Genomic DNA, 21,599 nt, shown 5'->3' on the forward strand with positions numbered 1-21,599 from the left:
CTTTTTGCGAGGAAAACCCAGCCCCGTTGAACTCAAAAGCTTGGGAGCACTCTTTAAAAAACTTCAACCCCGTTTTTTAGCTCTGCCCCGATTCTGTTGGAGCCAGCCACCCTGAGTGGGAATCTGGCTTGTGGTGGTTCTCAAGCCCCACATGTCCTCCCTGGATGGGGGAGAAAGTCCTTGCCAGGAGTAAGAGATGAAGGGCACTTTTGGTTCTTCTCAGTCTCCAGGTTGTTTGTTGTATCTTATCAGTAACTTACATGCTGCCCAATAGCATGAAGCAGAGCAAGTACCAAAAGAAAAAATGCAGGAAACTCAAGGCCTTTTTAAAGAGAAACCACCCAGTTGTCACTAAGAATGTCCATTCTTTGGACTGTTCTACCAATGCCTAATGAACTGTCCGTTCATGTAGCCTGTGCTGTGGCATTTCCTGACCAATCATTCAGTGCTCCCAACACTGCAGAAAATGGAGTAGGTGAAGAAGAAGGAAGAGAGCTGAAAAAGCACAGGGATCCTCCATTTTGTCTTCATCCACTTACCATACTAATAAACCTCAAAGTTTAAATTTTTCACCCTGGGACAAACTATATCTTGTACTATCATCTAACTCACACCCTTGTCGATTCTAATTCATCCCAAAGCCTTGGCAGCTCTCTCCATGGACAAAGGAGTGTTTCCCTGGGGGGATGGATCCCTCAGGATAGGCAGAGAAACACTCCCTGCACTTTGGGTTCCAACATGGCCAAAGCTGTGTCTGATCAAAACCTAAGCAAGCCTGGAGGAAGGAGTAAATGTCAAGCTGCTAAAAACCTGCCCAGGAGAGACAGCAGCTGGGTGGGGGCAGCCAGCCAAGGTTCAGCCAGTGCAGCCTCTGAAGGGTCCCTTTGGTGGTGCCAGTGCAGGGTCAGCCCGTGGGGGTACCTTGAGGGCAGATCAAATTCACTGGAAATGAACCTTGGGTGCTTTGCTGCACGAGTGTCACAGGCACAGGACTGTGCCTGGGAGGAGTGGAACAGAAATGCCCAGCACCCTGTGCACCACACAAAACTGTGAGCAGGCCTGGGCCAGCTCTCGGGGGCCTTTACTCGTTAGTCTTGGCAGGCTTTTACTGACTACATTTTACTGATGCCAGCAGATGAGCAGCTCTTCATCAGCAGCACAGGGGAGTCCTGGTGACTTCCACCTGGGAGAGGAGCCATGTGGATTCTTGTGTGCCTGGCAACCATGTGGTTCTACGGTCTCAAGGGGACACATAGCTGTGTGGCCCCGTGTCACAGAGGGGCAGAGATGTGGCACCTCTGCAGTGATTGTGACCTCCCCTGCCCAGTGCTTGGTGTCCTGAAAGCAGGCTGGCCTTCAGGACAGCTCGGCTCTTCCTCTGCTGCTCGTGTGCCTGTCTTTGAAACAAATTGGTTGTTTACTGTCCTCCTCACCTTTCATCCTCCCAAAGGTGATCATGATTTGACTCTTGGGATAGATCACGGAGGAAGGAGATATGGGATAAAAGTCTAGGCCGCTTTATACCTTGCTAGCTGTAGGCTGAGCTGTTCCACCTTTATAGGCTGACCAGCTATGGGCTAGGGTAGAGCTCCTATTTGCTGATTCTTGTTTCTTTCCTATAGCCTAGGCTAGGTAAGTAGGGGGTGAGTGTAGTCTGAGGGGCTGGGCTCAGCCTAGAGTCAAGCCAAAAAGCCCACCTTGAGTGCTGCAGGAGGGAGCGAGACAGGAAAAGGAGAGCAGCAAAGGCAGGAGTTAAATGAGTGGCTGAAAGCTGGTCACTCCTGCATAGGAGCTGGGAAAGGCAGAGAGCTCTGCTGCTGCTGCAGTGCCAGGAGAGCAGCAGCAGGGCCTCTTCAGAGAAGGTACCATGTACTGGAGCACTTCAAAAGGACCTTTGAAGCTGCTGTGAACTGGGGCTCTGGCACAGCTCCTAAGGGTGTGAGCCTGCAGCTCGGCAGCAGCACGAGCACCTCTGAACCACTTGATGGCATTTGCTGTTCTCTAGGTTGTGTTTATCTGGAGTTTTCCCACTTTTGGTGAGCTGCAGTAATTTATTTGCAATCAGGTGGTGGGATTGACACCGATCTCTGGCCTGACGACCTTGGTCATCCAGAGCTTTGTCCTCTGTTCCTGAGAGAGGCAATGGCCACAACAGGGAACAATTCCTGTGAGTATCAGCTTCAGCAGCGTGTTTGCACTTTCTGAATCCCCACAGACAGCTGACATGGCTGGTGGTCAGATCCCAGAATGATGTGCTCCCAATCTAGAGTGAACTCTGGGATGTTTGCTGAGAGCAGCCAGACTGAGCCGGGGGATTTTGGACTTTATGATTAGTCACAGGAAAACACCTTTTGTCTCTCTTTTGCCACTATGTCCAAGACTTTGAACCATCATTGCTCATAGAGAGCTCTGGCATCCTTTGAGTTACCTTCTCAAGTTACCTTACTTGTGTTCAGTACTTGCTTGTTTTCAAGAAGTTACAGTCAGGAAAAGGGCAAGCTTGACCTGATAGTCCAGTCTACAGCTGTAGTGAGAAAGGAAGGTAGCCTGAGGCCAAGAAATCAGATCTGGGTTTGTTGGACTCTTGGCAAAGTAAGCAGGGGGACAGACTTTTGCAAGCCAGTAAATTTCAATGGCAGTGCCAGGCTTGCCCTGCTACTGAGTTGAAGGTTTGACCTGGTTGTCCTGAGAGCTCCAAGTTGAAAAATGCTTTTGTTCTTCATCTCATCTCTTTTGCAATGGAATTTCTCTGCAGTCACTGCTGAGGGAATGGCTCCTCCACAAAGGATCCTCTTTCCACCGGAGAAGATTTGCATGGTCTGGCAGCAGAGACAGAGTGCTGGAGCAGGACTCTTAAACGTGGGCAACACGTGCTTCCTCAATGCTGTGCTGCAGTGCTTGACCTACACCCCCCCACTGGCCAACTACCTGCTCTCCCGAGAGCACAGCCAGGCCTGTGAGTGCTTTTAGGAACATCTCCTTGCCAATCTAATAATTAAATCCCAAAGATTCCTGGAATCTGGAATCTTTTTCAGCCCTATGAGTTGAGGTTCTTTGAACACTCAAGCCTAGAAGGCACTTGTCCTATGCAGCTGTCGTACTCTTCATGAAGGCACCTCTTTGTAGCTGCAGCTCTCTATTCCTGCAAGTTAAACCCTCTTGGCTTATTGCCCAGAAAACTTCTGTCAGTTTAGCATCCCTCTTGAGAACATTTTCTGCAGGCTAAAATGCCCTGGGATGGTTGGGGCATTGGGAGGAGTGGAGTATTGCACTGGAGTGGGAGTGGAAGAGGAGGAGTATCCCAGTGCTGTGGGTATTTTGCTAACCTGAGGACCTTGCCTCCTTCTCTCTTCAGGTCGGCAGCAAGGTTTCTGCATGATGTGCATCATGGAAACACACGTTACCAAGGTCTTGCATTCCCCTGTCAATGCCATCCTGCCTCTGGCTGTCCTCAGGGTGTTCAGATGTAAGTCATTCCAGGTGCTTGGACAGGTTTTCTTCCCTGCTGGGATGAGAGAACGACCAACTTCTTTCTTAGGCATAGGAGAACATTTTCAGCTTGGAAGGGAGGAAGATGCCCATGACTTCCTGTGCTGTACTGTCAATGCCATGCAGAGAGCTTGTCTGAGTGCCAGCAGCGAGTAAGCACAAGCAAATGACCCTTAGAAAGTTCTCAGCCCTTTGGACTGCTTGATGGGCTCCCATCAAGGAAAACCTAAAGCAAGGGCTTTGAGGCAAAGCAAAATTCTTGGAGGAGATCATGCTCTGTCTTACCACTTGTTTGCAGCTTGGACATCTCTTCTCAGTCTACTACCATTGTCCATCAAATATTTGGGGGCTTTCTGAGATCCAGAGGTACGTTTCCACAAATATTGCTCTCCTAACCATTGCCTGTGCCCTTCTGTCTGCCTGTGCCTGACACTTGGTCCTGGGACTGCTGGGCCAGGTAAAACCCGTGTAAATGGGCAATGTCAGTCAGCTCCCCATGGCTCAGCATTTGGATTTTTCCTTCCAGTCACCTGCTTCAGCTGCAAAGCCGTTTCTGATTCCTACGAGGCCTTCCTGGATGTCCCTTTGGATATCAAAGTAAGAGGCTTTGCAATTGGGCTTCAAGACATCCCCAGGCCCCTGTAGCTTTGCAGAGTCAACACATGGAGGCTACAAGACATGTAGTCTATGAAAATGTAGACTGTGAACATAAGAGATCTTGGTGGTGGGTGGGAAGGGAAATGGGTGGTGTCCTCCCGCAGAGGCCGCGGCACTGGTCTCTCTGGAGGTGCTGTCTCTAAGCTCAAGAAGCAGCATTATTCTCTCTGCAGCCTTGATACATCCTCATCCTTCTTCCCTTGGCCCTCCTAAACACCTGTCTGGCTCCCAGGCTGATGGGTTGGATTGTTTGCACCACTGATGGCCCTGCACACTGTCATTAGTTGAACTGAGCGGTGGGACAGGGAGGCAGCTCCTGATGGCTCCAGGAGCCCCTGGGACACAGGGAAATGTTCAGCATCACACTCTCCTTCTGCCTCCCTCTGAACACTGCTTGCAGGTTCCTGGTGGGTCTCTTCAGCATCAGCTGCAGAGGTCTTCTTGTGAACTCCTGGGAAATGCTTGGGTGAGGGCATTTCCCACAGCTCAGTGCATTCATTTCTCACTCCTCCAGGCAGCCTCGTCCCTCACTGGAGCTCTGGAGGACTTTGTGACTCCCGAGCACCTGGATGGTGAAAACTGCTTTAAATGCAGCAAGTAAGATGATTACTAAGAACATATGAACATCAGGTCCTGTGGGAGGGGGCTGCATGTCACTGGGGAGAAGGCATCTTCTCATGGAGGTTTAGTGCACACAAATGAGATGCAGCTTTTTTAAAATGTGGCAGTGAGTAGCTTAGGATAGCAAAAGCTGTGTGAGACAGGGAAGGTTGCCTGGCCACCTGGTGGGAGGATTGGGTGCATTCAGCACTGGGCTCTGTGCTTTGTTTCAAGGTGTAAGAAGAATGTTGCCGCCTCCAAGAGGTTCACAATCCATTGTGCACCCAAGGTTCTCACGGTGTGTCTGAAAAGGTTTGACTGTTTCAGCGGCAGGAAGATCAGCAAGGTGTGTACACAGCTGGTGTGCAGCTTTCTCTTCCTGCAGCAGATTTCCTGGAGCAGTATGCTTGTCACAAGCCACTCGTGTTGGCTTAGTCGTGTTCCCTTCTGGGGAGAGAAGAATTCCCTTGGGAGGACAGGCAAGCGCTCTTCTCCAGCAGAGCTGCTTTGGCCAAGAACAGTTTCCTGCCAGCCAAACTTGATGAAAAACCAGCTGTTGATGAGCCCCAAAGATGTATTTACACACCTGTGGCCCCTGGACTTGGCAGACTATTTCATGTCCCAGATCAGGATCACTTCTGAGCCCCGTCGGTGTCTCTGTAGGTTGTGCAGTACCCCGAGTACTTGGATCTTCGCCCATACATGTCTCAGGCAGATGGAGAACCCCTCCATTACTCCTTATACGCCGTCCTGGTGCACAGTGGGGTCACCTGCCATGGAGGACACTATTTCTGCTACACAAAGGTCAAGAGCAACTTCCTTTCTTCCTTTCCACTGGGGAAAAATGTGGGCTGGGGAAGATAAACTTCCCCATCAGTGTTACTGACAGCCAAGGTTTTGGGGCAGAAGGTCTCCTTAGGGGCTGGGCTGGGTTTGTTTTGACCTACTCTTTGTTTGGTAGTTTTCTGCCTGTGTTTTTGGAGAGAAAGCATGCAGAGATCCTTGCCTTTTTTTTACAGGCCAGCAACGGCCTGTGGTACCAGATGGATGATGAGTCTGTGGAGCTTCGTTGCATTGCCACAGCTCTCAGGCAGCAAGCCTACCTGCTGTTTTATACCAGGTAATAGCCAGCATTCAGATGTTGTTCAGAAGATGTTTCCTTTTCCCTGTTTCTTGTTTTGCTTCTCCCACTCCTGAGTGCTTTCCTCACTGAATGCAATTGGTACCTGCAGCATTCAGTGCTGTAAAATCTGTCCTAGCCCATATCTGTCCTTCAGGCTGCTGCCCTGATGTAAGCTGCTACTTGTCTGCTTTCTGATGCTGGACTTATGTAGAGAAGAGGGAGAGAACTTAAAGGGGCTGGCCAGGAAAGATGGGGAGGGACTCTTTATCAGGGAGCGTTGGCCAGGATGAAGGGTATCAGTTTTCAGCTGAGCCAGGGCAGGTTTCCATTAGGTATTAGGAAGAAATGCTTCAGTTGAAGGGTGGTGAGGCCCTGGCACAGGCTGCCAAAAGAAGCTGGGGTGCCCCGGGCCTGGAAGTGTTCAAGGCCAGGTTGGCCAGGGCTTGGAGAACCCTGCTCTGCTGTAGGGTATTCCTGCCCGTGACAGGGGGGTGGAACAAAATGAGCTTTAAGGTCCCTTCTAAGCCAAACAAGTGTGTGGATTTCTGAAATGGAGGCTGTAGAAGGTCTAAAGATGAGGTTTTGCTGGGATAGGAGCAGGCTGGTTGGGAAGACTGGGTGGGGAACTGCATTTTCTCTTAGTGGCCTTGGTTAAGTCTTCTCTTTGTCATAGAAACCTGTCCAAGAAAATGACGGAAGCCCAGAGGAGGCTGCAACAACAGCCCAAACCAGAGATCACTCTTTTTTTCTGCAGATGCTCTGATGAGAAAATTGGAGAAAGGGCTTCTTCCTCGCTGGCACCACCATATGGCCCTTCCTTCCTCAGGCAGGGGGCAGCCAGCAGCAAGGTGGCTTCTGTTGGACCCCAGGGTTTGCCTGGTAGGACTAAGGTAACTCTGGGGAGGTGCTCAGGGCACCAGAAGAGCGGCTGATTTCTTTCTAGGATCTCAGCATTTCTCCTTTTGCCTGCCACACTGCAGCATTCTTCACAGCCACAATGCTGCTTCCTCTCAAACCATGCCACCTGGTGCCATCCTATTTGTGTGCCTTTGGCCCTCTGGCCTTGGCAGCCCTCCAGTGAAATGTCCCCTGCCAGAACTTGTGGGGGTTCCCCAGTGACTCCGGTCCTTTCAGGAGAAAAGGGCAGGAACTCTCCCCAGCTCTCTTTGCAGGCCGTGGCGCTGGGCGTGGAAGAGAGCGGCAGGAAGCAGGCCCGGAGCAGATCCCCGCTGTGGGGCAGGAATGTGCACAGCTCGTTTGTGGGCAGCACGGACTGGGAGCACTCTGCAGGGAGGAGAACTGGCCCTCCAAGCTGTGGCCGTGCTGCCAGGGATGGTGCAGCTTCAGGGCCTTCCAACAGGAGGTTCCAGGGGGCTGCTGCCCCCAGGGCTGCTCAGGAGCAAACCCAGCTGAGGCAGAGAGAGATGAGCGGATCCATGTGGGGGGGCTACGACCTCTGCAGCCGCTTTGTGCGACACTCAGACTGCGAGCCCCCAGCAAGGAACAGGAAGAGGCAGAGAACAAGTTCTCCACGTTGGGACCAAAGCCCCAGTGCAGTTCCAGGGCCCTCCAACAGCAGCTTGAAGCAGGCTCCCGTGCTCAGGGCTGCTCGGGAGCAAAGCCGACCAAGAGAGCAGAGAAGATTCCCACGGCGGGGCTGCGATGAGCGCAGCCGCTGTGTGCAGGGCACAGAGCACCAGCCCTCCCTGAGCAAGAGGAAGAGGGGGAGAAGTCCTCCACACTGTGACGAAGCCCCAGTGGATAATGCACTTCCAGGGCCCTCCAACAGCAGCTTCAGGCAGCCTCCCGTGCTCAGGGCTGGTCCGCAGCAAACCCAACCAAGGCGGACAGAGCGGAGAAGATCCTCACGGCGGGGCTACAGTGGCCGCAGACGGTTTGTGCAGGGCACAGAGCACCAGCCTTCGCTGAAGAAGAGGAGGGTTTCCATGCCCCAGAGATTGACATAAGACAAGTGCTCAGGGCACTCGGGGAGGTTGTGGCCCTGGCTGAAGCAGAAGGCAAGATTGGCACTGCATTTTTCAGCAAAGGTGTCCTTGTTTTCTCAGACTCACACGCCTTCTCAGACATGAGGGAACAACTTATTTAACTGGAAGATGACGCTAATGATAGACTAAATGGCTTTAGTTAGAATTCTTTATTCCACAGTGTAGATGGTTAGAGCTTCTAATATAGTAGAGTGTTTGGAAGCAATAGTGAAGCAATTCTATTAAAGCTAGAAAAATAAATATTAAGTAGAGACCCTTGCCAATATTAATAAATATTGAGTAGAGACCCTGGACAAGTCTCTTTTTCTCACGGCGAAACCTTGCTGGGTGTCCCCCCTCAGGGGAGGAATCTCCAGACACACTCGGAGAAGGGGGGTGTTAGAAGTCTGTCCCATTTTATAGTCTAAAGGGGTGGACTGTCAGCCAGGGGCTGCTCGGGGAGCTGGGCCAGCTGGAGCAGGATGCTCTGCCTAAGCAGGGATACAGCAGCTCCAAGTGTGGCTTGTTTACACTTTAGCAGTAATAGCTTGAGCAAGGAGGGTCTCCTGATTTTAGTGTTAAAGAGTGCTGAGCCCAGCTTGACCAAACTGTCCTACCCACCATTGTCACTGAAAACATCAGGATCAATCAAGCTCTCTACTACTACTTTTACTATTAGAAAGCAGGCATGACTTTCTTACAGAGCTCCTCTAAACATGCACACACTCTTTCAAAACGTTGCACTATTTATATGTTTTAGCAAAGAAATGAATGTTCATTGGCTCTAAATTGCACCATGTTCTTCATTAATTAGTTTTCTGTCTTCTATTGGTTATTGACTTCTGTAGCGGGTTGAGTTCGAAACCAGGCAGAAACACCCAATTAAGTGTAGTGGGTTTGGTTCAAAATATTCATTACTTACTTATTGTCCTTCTGTCAGATAAGAATTAGGAGAAAAGCAAAGCAGGCACAAACCTTAAACAGTTGCAGTACAATGAAAGGGTTTTATTACTAATAGAATTAAAAGGAAAGAGAAAATAACAAAAAAAAAATTAAAGCAAATTCCCCCCCCCCCCCCCCCCCCCCTTTCCAGCACTTCTGTCCTTTTACCCAACTCGCACAAAGGGTAACAGAACATGGGATGTTAGTCAGTGTTCCAGTTCTTGAAAAGTCTCTCTCTTATGCTTAAGGAAAAAAGGGTTTTCTTCAGTTGCACGTGGCTCCCAAAGTGCCACCAACAGCAGACCCGCCCGGAAACAATCAATCTGCTGTGGTGTAAAACATCTCTCCCATGAAAAATCTCACCGTTCCTTCACACTGCAAACCATGGGCCATCACATGGGGTTATTAATCTTTTTAAGGATAAGTTATTTTGGCCTGCACACAAAGGCTTTTCTTCGCCACAAGTCTCTAAAAGCCTCTCACTGCTTCTATATAGCCTGGCATAGGCACTCTTCACAATCTTCACAGGCCACACGAGGATTCTCCATCCCGCCATGTTCTTCAAATGGATCAGAGACAAACACTTTGTGGTATTACAGTTTCTTACCACGCCATGCAAGAAGGTTTTTTAAGCTACGCGCGAGAATCGCGGCACCGCCCTCTTTTCTCCCGTCGCCATTTCAGCTCCGTCTCACGGGACTCCCTTTCTCTTTCTCTTCCTCTCTGAGGCTGAAGCCGCCACGTTGAGGAGTGTTCTTGTTCGGGCTTTACGGTGGAGAAAGCCTCGCTCCCTCTGTGCTGCTGGCTGCACGGTGTCCCCTTCAGTTCAGCACGAAGTGTGCTGGCTGCAGAAAGGAGGCTCCGCCGGCTCCCGCTGGCTCCGCCGGCTCCGCATGGAGAGGAGAGGGACCCGCCTGTCCCCAGAAGCCGCGCTGGATGGGTTTAGCTCTGAGCAGTCCATGGCTGGTTTTAGCTGCCTGCGGCTCTGGGACAGTCCCCCACAGCGACCCAGGGTCCGTGCCGCGGCGATGGGAAAGGGGGGAAGGGGCAGTGGGCCCGGCCCGGCCCGGCGGGGCCTGGAGGCTCGGAGCCCCCCCCCCCCCCACCTTCCAGCAGGCGAGCTCCCACAAAAGAGAAATCGCCCCTTTCCGTGCGGTTTAAAGATGTAAATTGTGAGAAGCAAGTCTAAAAGACTGTCCATCAACTCAGGTTCAACCCAATACAACTTCTTGCTTCTCTTGCTAATTAGTCCCCATTTTCAGTCTTTTTCTTCTCTTTTTCCCAGATAGAGAGGTATTGTGGTTTAAAGCCAGGTGGAAATTAAGCACCCCGCAGCTGCTTGCTCAACCACCTCTTCTTCTCCCCTCACTGGTGGAATGGGGAGGAGATTTGAAGTCAAAGTTGTATGTTGAATTAAGAACTGCTTAGTAATTGAAAAGAAAGTGAAATGCAACAATAGCTTAAGAATGATAATGAAAAGGAAGCAAAGAAGTGATGCACAATGCAATTGCACACCACCTGCTGACTGATGCCAGAGCCCCCTTGCCCAGCTCCCTTCTAGGCAGCTCCTCCCAGTTTATACAGCAGGCAGGATGTTGTGTGATGTGGGACATGCCTTTGGTCAGCTCAGGTCACCTGTCCCAGCTGAGCTTCCTCCCAGGTTCTTTTGTGAACCTCCTCACTGGCAGAGCAGAAGAGAAGGAAAAAAAAATTCCTTGCCTTAGGATAAACATGGCAGCAGAACCCAAAACTTGAGTGCGTTCTCAACACCATTCTCATTCCGAATCCAAAGCACAGCACTGGAACAGCTACTGAGAAGAAACTAACTCTAGCCTAGCTGAAGCCAGGACAATGGGATTAGGGTACAATTGCTGAATTGTCTGTCTCTTGATCTCAGGGTTCTGCAAAATGGGCTTGTGGTTCATAAATTCCTTGTGTCCAGCTTCAGCAATGTATCTCTCTTTCTCCACGCGCCAATTTCCTGATTGTTTTTTCCGAGGAAAACCCAGCCCCGTTGAACTCAAAGCCTTTTGAGCGTTCTCTAAGCTTTTATCCCGTTGAAACCTTTGATTTCCTCCGCTTCTCCGGGCACCAATTCCCTGCTTTTTGCGAGGAAAACCCAGCCCCGTTGAACTCAAAAGCTTGGGAGCACTCTTTAAAAAACTTCAACCCCGTTTTTTAGCTCTGCCCCGATTCTGTTGGAGCCAGCCACCCTGAGTGGGAATCTGGCTTGTGGTGGTTCTCAAGCCCCACATGTCCTCCCTGGATGGGGGAGAAAGTCCTTGCCAGGAGTAAGAGATGAAGGGCACTTTTGGTTCTTCTCAGTCTCCAGGTTGTTTGTTGTATCTTATCAGTAACTTACATGCTGCCCAATAGCATGAAGCAGAGCAAGTACCAAAAGAAAAAATGCAGGAAACTCAAGGCCTTTTTAAAGAGAAACCACCCAGTTGTCACTAAGAATGTCCATTCTTTGGACTGTTCTACCAATGCCTAATGAACTGTCCGTTCATGTAGCCTGTGCTGTGGCATTTCCTGACCAATCATTCAGTGCTCCCAACACTGCAGAAAATGGAGTAGGTGAAGAAGAAGGAAGAGAGCTGAAAAAGCACAGGGATCCTCCATTTTGTCTTCATCCACTTACCATACTAATAAACCTCAAAGTTTAAATTTTTCACCCTGGGACAAACTATATCTTGTACTATCATCTAACTCACACCCTTGTCGATTCTAATTCATCCCAAAGCCTTGGCAGCTCTCTCCATGGACAAAGGAGTGTTTCCCTGGGGGGATGGATCCCTCAGGATAGGCAGAGAAACACTCCCTGCACTTTGGGTTCCAACATGGCCAAAGCTGTGTCTGATCAAAACCTAAGCAAGCCTGGAGGAAGGAGTAAATGTCAAGCTGCTAAAAACCTGCCCAGGAGAGACAGCAGCTGGGTGGGGGCAGCCAGCCAAGGTTCAGCCAGTGCAGCCTCTGAAGGGTCCCTTTGGTGGTGCCAGTGCAGGGTCAGCCCGTGGGGGTACCTTGAGGGCAGATCAAATTCACTGGAAATGAACCTTGGGTGCTTTGCTGCACGAGTGTCACAGGCACAGGACTGTGCCTGGGAGGAGTGGAACAGAAATGCCCAGCACCCTGTGCACCACACAAAACTGTGAGCAGGCCTGGGCCAGCTCTCGGGGGCCTTTACTCGTTAGTCTTGGCAGGCTTTTACTGACTACATTTTACTGATGCCAGCAGATGAGCAGCTCTTCATCAGCAGCACAGGGGAGTCCTGGTGACTTCCACCTGGGAGAGGAGCCATGTGGATTCTTGTGTGCCTGGCAACCATGTGGTTCTACGGTCTCAAGGGGACACATAGCTGTGTGGCCCCGTGTCACAGAGGGGCAGAGATGTGGCACCTCTGCAGTGATTGTGACCTCCCCTGCCCAGTGCTTGGTGTCCTGAAAGCAGGCTGGCCTTCAGGACAGCTCGGCTCTTCCTCTGCTGCTCGTGTGCCTGTCTTTGAAACAAATTGGTTGTTTACTGTCCTCCTCACCTTTCATCCTCCCAAAGGTGATCATGATTTGACTCTTGGGATAGATCACGGAGGAAGGAGATATGGGATAAAAGTCTAGGCCGCTTTATACCTTGCTAGCTGTAGGCTGAGCTGTTCCACCTTTATAGGCTGACCAGCTATGGGCTAGGGTAGAGCTCCTATTTGCTGATTCTTGTTTCTTTCCTATAGCCTAGGCTAGGTAAGTAGGGGGTGAGTGTAGTCTGAGGGGCTGGGCTCAGCCTAGAGTCAAGCCAAAAAGCCCACCTTGAGTGCTGCAGGAGGGAGCGAGACAGGAAAAGGAGAGCAGCAAAGGCAGGAGTTAAATGAGTGGCTGAAAGCTGGTCACTCCTGCATAGGAGCTGGGAAAGGCAGAGAGCTCTGCTGCTGCTGCAGTGCCAGGAGAGCAGCAGCAGGGCCTCTTCAGAGAAGGTACCATGTACTGGAGCACTTCAAAAGGACCTTTGAAGCTGCTGTGAACTGGGGCTCTGGCACAGCTCCTAAGGGTGTGAGCCTGCAGCTCGGCAGCAGCACGAGCACCTCTGAACCACTTGATGGCATTTGCTGTTCTCTAGGTTGTGTTTATCTGGAGTTTTCCCACTTTTGGTGAGCTGCAGTAATTTATTTGCAATCAGGTGGTGGGATTGACACCGATCTCTGGCCTGACGACCTTGGTCATCCAGAGCTTTGTCCTCTGTTCCTGAGAGAGGCAATGGCCACAACAGGGAACAATTCCTGTGAGTATCAGCTTCAGCAGCGTGTTTGCACTTTCTGAATCCCCACAGACAGCTGACATGGCTGGTGGTCAGATCCCAGAATGATGTGCTCCCAATCTAGAGTGAACTCTGGGATGTTTGCTGAGAGCAGCCAGACTGAGCCGGGGGATTTTGGACTTTATGATTAGTCACAGGAAAACACCTTTTGTCTCTCTTTTGCCACTATGTCCAAGACTTTGAACCATCATTGCTCATAGAGAGCTCTGGCATCCTTTGAGTTACCTTCTCAAGTTACCTTACTTGTGTTCAGTACTTGCTTGTTTTCAAGAAGTTACAGTCAGGAAAAGGGCAAGCTTGACCTGATAGTCCAGTCTACAGCTGTAGTGAGAAAGGAAGGTAGCCTGAGGCCAAGAAATCAGATCTGGGTTTGTTGGACTCTTGGCAAAGTAAGCAGGGGGACAGACTTTTGCAAGCCAGTAAATTTCAATGGCAGTGCCAGGCTTGCCCTGCTACTGAGTTGAAGGTTTGACCTGGTTGTCCTGAGAGCTCCAAGTTGAAAAATGCTTTTGTTCTTCATCTCATCTCTTTTGCAATGGAATTTCTCTGCAGTCACTGCTGAGGGAATGGCTCCTCCACAAAGGATCCTCTTTCCACCGGAGAAGATTTGCATGGTCTGGCAGCAGAGACAGAGTGCTGGAGCAGGACTCTTAAACGTGGGCAACACGTGCTTCCTCAATGCTGTGCTGCAGTGCTTGACCTACACCCCCCCACTGGCCAACTACCTGCTCTCCCGAGAGCACAGCCAGGCCTGTGAGTGCTTTTAGGAACATCTCCTTGCCAATCTAATAATTAAATCCCAAAGATTCCTGGAATCTGGAATCTTTTTCAGCCCTATGAGTTGAGGTTCTTTGAACACTCAAGCCTAGAAGGCACTTGTCCTATGCAGCTGTCGTACTCTTCATGAAGGCACCTCTTTGTAGCTGCAGCTCTCTATTCCTGCAAGTTAAACCCTCTTGGCTTATTGCCCAGAAAACTTCTGTCAGTTTAGCATCCCTCTTGAGAACATTTTCTGCAGGCTAAAATGCCCTGGGATGGTTGGGGCATTGGGAGGAGTGGAGTATTGCACTGGAGTGGGAGTGGAAGAGGAGGAGTATCCCAGTGCTGTGGGTATTTTGCTAACCTGAGGACCTTGCCTCCTTCTCTCTTCAGGTCGGCAGCAAGGTTTCTGCATGATGTGCATCATGGAAACACACGTTACCAAGGTCTTGCATTCCCCTGTCAATGCCATCCTGCCTCTGGCTGTCCTCAGGGTGTTCAGATGTAAGTCATTCCAGGTGCTTGGACAGGTTTTCTTCCCTGCTGGGATGAGAGAACGACCAACTTCTTTCTTAGGCATAGGAGAACATTTTCAGCTTGGAAGGGAGGAAGATGCCCATGACTTCCTGTGCTGTACTGTCAATGCCATGCAGAGAGCTTGTCTGAGTGCCAGCAGCGAGTAAGCACAAGCAAATGACCCTTAGAAAGTTCTCAGCCCTTTGGACTGCTTGATGGGCTCCCATCAAGGAAAACCTAAAGCAAGGGCTTTGAGGCAAAGCAAAATTCTTGGAGGAGATCATGCTCTGTCTTACCACTTGTTTGCAGCTTGGACATCTCTTCTCAGTCTACTACCATTGTCCATCAAATATTTGGGGGCTTTCTGAGATCCAGAGGTACGTTTCCACAAATATTGCTCTCCTAACCATTGCCTGTGCCCTTCTGTCTGCCTGTGCCTGACACTTGGTCCTGGGACTGCTGGGCCAGGTAAAACCCGTGTAAATGGGCAATGTCAGTCAGCTCCCCATGGCTCAGCATTTGGATTTTTCCTTCCAGTCACCTGCTTCAGCTGCAAAGCCGTTTCTGATTCCTACGAGGCCTTCCTGGATGTCCCTTTGGATATCAAAGTAAGAGGCTTTGCAATTGGGCTTCAAGACATCCCCAGGCCCCTGTAGCTTTGCAGAGTCAACACATGGAGGCTACAAGACATGTAGTCTATGAAAATGTAGACTGTGAACAGAAGAGATCTTGGTGGTGGGTGGGAAGGGAAATGGGTGGTGTCCTCCCGCAGAGGCCGCAGCACTGGTCTCTCTGGAGGTGCTGTCTCTAAGCTCAAGAAGCAGCATTATTCTCTCTGCAGCCTTGATACATCCTCATCCTTGTTCCCTTTGCCCTCCTAAACACCTGTCTGGCTCCCAGGCTGATGGGCTGGATTGTTTGCACCACTGATGGCCCTGCACACTGTCATTAGTTGAACTGAGCGGTGGGACAGGGAGGCAGCTCCTGATGGCTCCAGGAGCCCCTGGGACACAGGGAAATGTTCAGCATCCCACTCTCCTTCTGCCTCCCTCTGAACACTGCTTGCAGGTTCCTGGTGGGTCTCTTCAGCATCAGCTGCAGAGGTCTTCTTGTGAACTCCTGGGAAATGCTTGGGTGAGGGCATTTCCCACAGCTCAGTGCATTCATTTCTCACTCCTCCAGGCAGCCTCGTCCCTCACTGGAGCTCTGGAGGACTTTGTGACTCCCGAGCACCTGGATGGTGAAAACTGCTTTAAATGCAGCAAGTAAGATGATTACTAAGAACATATGAACATCAGGTCCTGTGGGAGGGGGCTGCATGTCACTGGGGAGAAGGCATCTTCTCATGGAGGTTTAGTGCACACAAATGAGATGCAGCTTTTTTTAAATGTGGCAGTGGGTAGCTTAGGATAGCAAAAGCTGTGTGAGACAGGGAAGGTTGCCTGGCCACCTTGTGGGAGGATTGGGTGCATTCAGCACTGGGCTCTGTGCTTTGTTTCAAGGTGTAAGAAGAATGTTGCCGCCTCCAAGAGGTTCACAATCCATTGTGCACCCAAGGTTCTCACGGTGTGTCTGAAAAGGTTTGACTGTTTCAGCGGCAGGAAGATCAGCAAGGTGTGTACACAGCTGGTGTGCAGCTTTCTCTTCCTGCAGCAGATTTCCTGGAGCAGTATGCTTGTCACAAGCCACTCGTGTTGGCTTAGTCGTGTTCCCTTCTGGGGAGAGAAGAATTCCCTTGGGAGGACAGGCAAGCGCTCTTCTCCAGCAGAGCTGCTTTGGCCAAGAACAGTTTCCTGCCAGCCAAACTTGATGAAAAACCAGCTGTTGATGAGCCCCAAAGATGTATTTACACACCTGTGGCCCCTGGACTTGGCAGACTATTTCATGTCCCAGATCAGGATCACTTCTGAGCCCCGTCGGTGTCTCTGTAGGTTGTGCAGTACCCCGAGTACTTGGATCTTCGCCCATACATGTCTCAGGCAGATGGAGAACCCCTCCATTACTCCTTATACGCCGTCCTGGTGCACAGTGGGGTCACCTGCCATGGAGGACACTATTTCTGCTACACAAAGGTCAAGAGCAACTTCCTTCCTTTCCACTGGGGAAAAATGTGGGCTGGGGAAGATAAACTTCCCCATCAGTGTTACTGACAGCCAAGGTTTTGGGGCAGAAGGTCTCCTTAGGGGCAGGGCTGGATTTGTTTTGACCTACTCTTTGTTTGGTAGTTTTCTGCCTGTGTTTTTGGAGAGAAAGCATGCAGAGATCCTTGCCTTTTTTTTTACAGGCCAGCAACGGCCTGTGGTACCAGATGGATGATGAGTCTGTGGAGCTTCGTTGCATTGCCACAGCTCTCAGGCAGCAAGCCTACCTGCTGTTTTATGCCAGGTAATAGCCAGCATTCAGATGTTGTTCAGAAGATGTTTCCTTTTCCCTGTTTCTTGTTTTGCTTCTCCCACTCCTGAGTGCTTTCCTCACTGAATGCAATTGGTACCTGCAGCATTCAGTGCTGTAAAATCTGTCCTAGCCCATATCTGTCCTTCAGGCTGCTGCCCTGATGTAAGCTGCTACTTGTCTGCTTTCTGATGCTGGACTTATGTAGAGAAGAGGGAGAGAACTTAAAGGGGCTGGCCAGGAAAGATGGGGAGGGACTCTTTATCAGGGAGCGTTGGCCAGGATGAAGGGTATCAGTTTTCAGCTGAGCCAGGGCAGGTTTCCATTAGATATTAGGAAGAAATGCTTCAGTTGAAGGGTGGTGAGGCCCTGGCACAGGCTGCCAAAAGAAGCTGGGGTGCCCCGGGCCTGGAAGTGTTCTAGGCCAGGTTGGACAGGGCCTGGAGAAACCTGGTCTGCTGTAGGGTATTCCTGCCCATGACAGGGGGGTGGAACAAAATGAGCTTTAAGGTCCCTTCCAACCCAAACAAGTGTGTGGATTTCTGAAATGGAGGCTGTAGAAGGTCTAAAGATGAGGTTTTGCTGGGATAGGAGCAGGCTGGTTGGGAAGAGTGGGTGGGAGGCTGCATTTTCTCTTAGTGGCCTTGGTTAAGTCTTCTCTTTGTCATAGAAACCTGTCCAAGAAAATGACGGAAGCCCAGAGGAGGCTGCAACAACAGCCCAAACCAGAGATCACTCTTTTTTTCTGCAGATGCTCTGATGAGAAAATTGGAGAAAGGGCTTCTTCCTCGCTGGCACCACCATATGGCCCTTCCTTCCTCAGGCAGGGGGCAGCCAGCAGCAAGGTGGCTTCTGTTGGACCCCAGGGTTTGCCTGGTAGGACTAAGGTAACTCTGGGGAGGTGCTCAGGGCACCAGAAGAGCGGCTGATTTCTTTCTAGGATCTCAGCATTTCTCCTTTTGCCTGCCACACTGCAGCATTCTTCACAGCCACAATGCTGCTTCCTCTCAAACCATGCCACCTGGTGCCATCCTATTTGTGTGCCTTTGGCCCTCTGGCCTTGGCAGCCCTCCAGTGAAATGTCCCCTGCCAGAACTTGTGGGGGTTCCCCAGTGACTCCGGTCCTTTCAGGAGAAAAGGGCAGGAACTCTCCCCAGCTCTCTTTGCAGGCCGTGGCGCTGGGCGTGGAAGAGAGCGGCAGGAAGCAGGCCCGGAGCAGATCCCCGCTGTGGGGCAGGAATGTGCACAGCTCGTTTGTGGGCAGCACGGACTGGGAGCACTCTGCAGGGAGGAGAACTGGCCCTCCAAGCTGTGGCCGTGCTGCCAGGGATGGTGCAGCTTCAGGGCCTTCCAACAGGAGGTTCCAGGGGGCTGCTGCCCCCAGGGCTGCTCAGGAGCAAAGCCAGCTGAGGCAGAGAGAGATGAGCGGATCCGTGCGGGAGAGCTACGACCTCTGCAGCCGCTTTGTGCGACACTCAGACTGCGAGCCCTCAGCAAGGAACAGGAAGAGGCAGAGAACAAGTTCTCCACGTTGGGACCAAAGCCCCAGTGCAGTTCCAGGGCCCTCCAACAGCAGCTCGAAGCAGGCTCCCGTGCTCAGGGCTGCTCGGGAGCAAAGCCGACCAAGAGAGCAGAGAAGATTCCCACGGCGGGGCTGCGATGAGCGCAGCCGCTGTGTGCAGGGCACAGAGCACCAGCCCTCCCTGAGCAAGAGGAAGAGGGGGAGAAGTCCTCCACACTGTGACGAAGCCCCAGTGGATAATGCACTTCCAGGGCCCTCCAACAGCAGCTTCAGGCAGCCTCCCGTGCTCAGGGCTGGTCCGCAGCAAACCCAACCAAGGCGGACAGAGCGGAGAAGATCCTCACGGCGGGGCTACAGTGGCCGCAGACGGTTTGTGCAGGGCACAGAGCACCAGCCTTCGCTGAAGAAGAGGAGGGTTTCCATGCCCCAGAGATTGACATCAGACAAGTGCTCAGGGCACTCGGGGAGGTTGTGGCCCTGGCTGAAGCAGAAGGCAAGATTGGCACTGCATTTTTTAGCAAAGGTGTCCTTGTTTTCTCAGACTCACACGCCTTCTCAGACATGAGGGAACAACTTATTTAACTGGAAGACGACGCTAATGATAGACTAAATGGCTTTAGTTAGAATTCTTTATTCCACAGTGTAGATGGTTAGAGCTTCTAATATAGTAGAGTGTTTGGAAGCAATAGTGAAGCAATTCTATTAAAGCTAGAAAAATAAATATTAAGTAGAGACCCTTGCCAATATTAATAAATATTAAGTAGAGACCCTGGACAAGTCTCTTTTTCTCACGGCGAAACCTTGCTGGGTGTCCCCCCTCAGGGGAGGAATCTCCACACACACTCGGAGAAGGGGGGTGTTAGAAGTCTGTCCCATTTTATAGTCTAAAGGGGTGGACTGTCAGCCAGGGGCTGCTCGGGGAGCTGGGCCAGCTGGAGCAGGATGCTCTGCCTAAGCAGGGATACAGCAGCTCCAAGTGTGGCTTGTTTACACTTTAGCAGTAACAGCTTGAGCAAGGAGGGTCTCCTGATTTTAGTGTTAAAGAGTGCTGAGCCCAGCTTGACCAAACTGTCCTACCCACCACTGTCACTGAAAACATCAGGATCAATCAAGCTCTCTACTACTACTTTTACTATTAGAAAGCAGGCATGACTTTCTTACAGGGCTCCTCTAAACATGCACACACTCTTTCAAAACTTTGCACTATTTATACGTTTTAGCAAAGAAATGAATGTTCATTGGCTCTAAATTGCATCATGCTCTTCATTAATTAGTTTTCTCTTCTATTGGTTATTGACTTCTTGCTTCTCTTGCTAATTAGTCCCCATTTTCAGTCTTTTTCTTCTCTTTTTCCCAGATAGAGAGGTATTGTGGTTTAAAGCCAGGTGGGAATTAAGCACCCCGCAGCTGCTTGCTCAACCACCTCTTCTTCTCCCCTCACTGGTGGAATGGGGAGGAGATTTGAAGTCAAAGTTGTATGTTGAATTAAGAACTGCTTAGTAATTGAAAAGAAAGTGAAATGCAACAATAGCTTAAGAATGATAATGAAAAGGAAGCAAACAAGTGATGCACAATGCAATTGCACACCAGCTGCTGACTGATGCCAGAGCCTCCTTGCCCAGCTCCCTTCTAGGCAGCTCCTCCCAGTTTATACAGCAGGCATGATGTTGTGTGATGTGGGACATGCCTTTGGTCAGCTCAGGTCACCTGTCCCAGCTGAGCTTCCTCCCAGGTTCTTTTGTGAACCTCCTCACTGGCAGAGCAGAAGAGAAGGAAAAAAAAATTCCTTGCCTTAGGATAAACATGGCAGCAGAACCCAAAACTTGAGTGTGTTCTCAACACCATTCTCATTCCGAATCCAAAGCACAGCACTGGAACAGCTACTGAGAAGAAATTAACTCTAGCCTAGCTGAAGCCAGGACAATGGGATTAGGGTACAATTGCTGAATTGTCTGTCTCTTGATCTCAGGGTTCTGCAAAATGGGCTTGTGGTTCATAAATTCCTTGTGTCCAGCTTCAGCAATGTATCTCTCTTTCTCCACGCGCCAATTTCCTGATTGTTTTTTCCGAGGAAAACCCAGCCCTGTTGAACTCAAAGCCTTTTGAGCGTTCTCTAAGCTTTTATCCCGTTGAAACCTTTGATTTCCTCCGCTTCTCCGGGCACCAATTCCCTGCTTTTTGCGAGGAAAACCCAGCCCCGTTGAACTCAAAAGCTTGGGAGCACTCTTTAAAAAACTTCAACCCCGTTTTTTAGCTCTGCCCCGATTCTGTTGGAGCCAGCCACCCTGAGTGGGAATCTGGCTTGTGGTGGTTCTCAAGCCCCACATGTCCTCCCTGGATGGGGGAGAAAGTCCTTGCCAGGAGTAAGAGATGAAGGGCACTTTTGGTTCTTCTCAGTCTCCAGGTTGTTTGTTGTATCTTATCAGTAACTTACATGCTGCCCAATAGCATGAAGCAGAGCAAGTACCAAAAGACAAAATGCAGGAAACTCAAGGCCTTTTTAAAGAGAAACCACCCAGGTGTCACTAAGAATGTCCATTCTTTGGACTGTTCTACCAATGCCTAATGAACTGTCCGTTCATGTAGCCTGTGCTGTGGCATTTCCTGACCAATCATTCAGTGCTCCCAACACTGCAGAAAATGGAGTAGGTGAAGAAGAAGGAAGAGAGCTGAAAAAGCACAGGGATCCTCCATTTTGTCTTCATCCACTTACCATACTAATAAACCTCAAAGTTTAAATTTTTCACCCTGGGACAAACTATATCTTGTACTATCATCTAACGCACACCCTTGTCGATTCTAATTCATCCCAAAGCCTTGGCAGCTCTCCCCATGGACAAAGGAGTGTTTCCCTGGGGGGATGGATCCCTCAGGATAGGCAGAGAAACACTCCCTGCACTTTGGGTTCCAACATGGCCAAAGCTGTGTCTGATCAAAACCTAAGCAAGCCTGGAGGAAGGAGTAAATGTCAAGCTGCTAAAAACCTGCCCAGGAGAGACAGCAGCTGGGTGGGGGCAGCCAGCCAAGGTTCAGCCAGTGCAGCCTCTGAAGGGTCCCTTTGGTGGTGCCAGTGCAGGGTCAGGCCGTGGGGGTACCTTGAGGGCAGATCAAATTCACTGGAAATGAACCTTGGGTGCTTTGCTGCACGAGTGTCACAGGCACAGGACTGTGCCTGGGAGGAGTGGAACAGAAATGCCCAGCACCCTGTGCACCACACAAAACTGTGAGCAGGCCTGGGCCAGCTCTCGGGGGCCTTTACTCGTTAGTCTTGGCAGGCTTTTACTGACTACATTTTACTGATGCCAGCAGA

Source organism: Aphelocoma coerulescens, chromosome 27 (genome assembly GCF_041296385.1).
Source record: "Aphelocoma coerulescens isolate FSJ_1873_10779 chromosome 27, UR_Acoe_1.0, whole genome shotgun sequence".
NCBI classification, from domain to species: Eukaryota; Metazoa; Chordata; class Aves; order Passeriformes; family Corvidae; genus Aphelocoma; species Aphelocoma coerulescens.